This window comes from Sinocyclocheilus grahami, unplaced genomic scaffold, assembly GCF_001515645.1.
Source record: "Sinocyclocheilus grahami isolate Dianchi unplaced genomic scaffold, SAMN03320097.WGS_v1.1 scaffold154.1, whole genome shotgun sequence".
Lineage (NCBI taxonomy): Eukaryota > Metazoa > Chordata > Actinopteri > Cypriniformes > Cyprinidae > Sinocyclocheilus > Sinocyclocheilus grahami.
This window is the reverse complement of record NW_015505333.1, coordinates 226,375-229,126: the sequence shown is the minus strand read 5'-3', so window position 1 is coordinate 229,126 and position 2,752 is coordinate 226,375.

The window sequence follows — 2,752 nt, the reverse complement described above, 5'->3', positions numbered from 1 at the left end:
AACACCCTGCTCTCTGAGGGGAACAAGAACCCCCTCTGCGACTTTCGTGAAGACACGGGGAGACAGGGACAGCCCAAAGGGCAGGACCTTGTACTGGTATGCCCGTCCTTCGAACGCAAACCGCAGAAATGGTCTGTGGCACGGAAGAATCAACACATGAAAGTACGCGTCCTTCAGGTCGATCGCTGCAAACCAATCTCAGGGACGGCGCACCCGAAGATGCGTTTCTGCGTCAACATCTTGAACGGTAACCGCCTGAAGGGCCCGGTTCAAGACACGCAGGTCCAAGATTGGTCGTAACCCACCGCCTTTCTTGGGTACAATGAAGTAAGGGATGTAAAACCCCCTCCTCATATCGGCTGGAGGGACCGGCTCTATCGCATCCTTCGTCAGTAGGACTGCGATCTCCGCATGCAAGACAGGAGCATCGGCCACCTTCACTGTTGTGAAGCGAATGCCGCTGAACTTGGGGGGACGCCGGGCGAACTGAATCGCATAGCCGAGGCTGATGGTTCGCAGAAACCAGCGAGACGGGCTGGGTAGCCCTAGCCAGGCACCCAGATACCGTGCAAGTGGGACCAACGGAACCATCACCGTACCCGCAGTGGGGCAGCGAGGTGGAACGCAGGGACCCAACTCGGGGAGCTTGTGAGCGGACCGGAGAGGGGTCTGAGTGTGCAGTGCAACGCTTACCTGGTTCCACAGGTTGGCAGAGGGTGCTTGAATAGGGCCTTTGTTAATGCTCTCGAACCACCCGCTGCTGCCGGCTGGCGAAGGAGGAGGATGAGTGAGGTCCAGCGTTAGGCCGTCCGCGACTCTCCGTGCCCTCCTTGGACCCAGAGATAGAGAAAACCGCTCTCTCGTCGAGATATTCCAGATTCTCCACCCGGAGAGGTGCCGTCACCATCCCCCAAAGAGCAGCTTCCTCCCTCTCTGGGTTGCCCGTTCCGGGTCCCATGTTTGACGGGGGCCAGGACGGTTGGGGTAGGGGGCCAGTCTGGGACACATGGGCATTAAGGAACCGAACTTTGTCGAAGCAGTTATCGACATCCGGTTGTCGGGAGGAGCACCAAAGGATACCGCTGGTACACTCTTTGAAGAGGGCCCAGCGTGTTCCTTTGGCCGCTCAACTGAATCTGAAGCGTTAGAGGAGTGGTGGGCCCCCAGGGTTGGTTCCCTGAGGGGTTTGCCACCACTGTAACCCTCAAACCACCCGTGCTACTGCCGGAAGTAGCCCTCGCCCCGGCAGCCGCCAGGATGAGCACTAGATCGCGGCAGAGGCAACGGAGCCTGGCCCACAGTTCCGAGATGGTCATCTTCCCGAAATGGAAACATGACTCAAACACGTGAGGCAGCGATCGTGACCATCACCCGGTGCCAGGTAACGACCACATCCAGAAACGCACGGCTAATACGGCATCTTTAAAAAGACGATCAGTCGTCTTTACAAAGAAGCACCCGCTTATTGTACTCTTTTAGAGAAATTGGCTCTTTTAGGGAAATGCTCTTTTACGTGCTGAGACGCACAAGGGGAAACGGCTATTTGCAGCACGATGGGGGTAGTGCAGCCTGAAGTGCGTGCCCGAAGTAGTCCACGCCTGGCTGCAGCCAGGACGAACACTAGATCGCGGCAGAGGCAATGAGCTCTGCCTCCCCTGGAGGAAACGGAGCCTGGCCCGCAGCTCTGAGATGGTCATCTTCCCGCAATGGGAACATGACTCATCCACGAACGCCACCTCAGCTTGTTTAATGCCCAGACACGTGAGGCAGCGATCGTGACCATCACCCGGTGCCAGGTAACGGCCGCATCCAGAAACGCACCGATCCATCGTCTTTACAAAGATGCACCCGTGTAAGCTCTTTTAGAGAAATAAGCTCTTTCAGAGAAATGCTCTTTTAGGTGCTGAGACGCACAGGGGAAATGTCCGCTTAAAGTACAACAGGGGGTAGTGCAGCCTGAAGTGCGCAACCCACTCGACACAGGAACGACCACCGCTGAAGTGCCGTCCGCCAACACCAGAAGCTTCCAAGAGCACGTTGAACTCGTAGCTCACTGAAGACATTTGGATGGAGCAGAACGATGTTGTCGCTCGACTCCGAAGTGAAAAGCTGGTATGCATTGCACCGGCTGCCTTTTTATGCGGCAGCTGGATGCAATAATTGCATACAGTAAACGGATGCCGCATTCTATTTTGGACGCATTCCAGGCACTTGTGCTACAGACAAGTTGACAAATCAATATAGAAAGTGTGATTTGATGCATCCAGTGTAGAGACGGCGTTAGGATTGTAACGAATCAGCTCATGGGAAATATGAATAATTAACCATAACTAGTTATGATTAATTATGAATATTTTAGATCCGCTGTAGATATTTAGCTGACCTCTCAGGGTCAACTGTCTTGTCAATTCTAAGAACGTTAATTTCCTGGTTAAGGGAAATAACTTTCTTACTGTACAATTCTACAAAAGCTTGTAGCATAAATCTGCATGATTAGTGACTCCGGTTATGAGCAAACAATGAACACGTCAAGTGTGATACAAGTAAGGTTTGATTAACTACATAAACACTTAAACTAGTCTAACATACTACATAAACACATAAACTGGTCTAACATACACATACACACACACACACACACACATGCAGTTGGTATAGGAAAGGGTTAAAGTTAAGCTCAGTACAGAAAGAGACATAAGGAATGAAATTTATGAAACCATTTGCATATTCAGCAGATCTACACCTAAGGGAA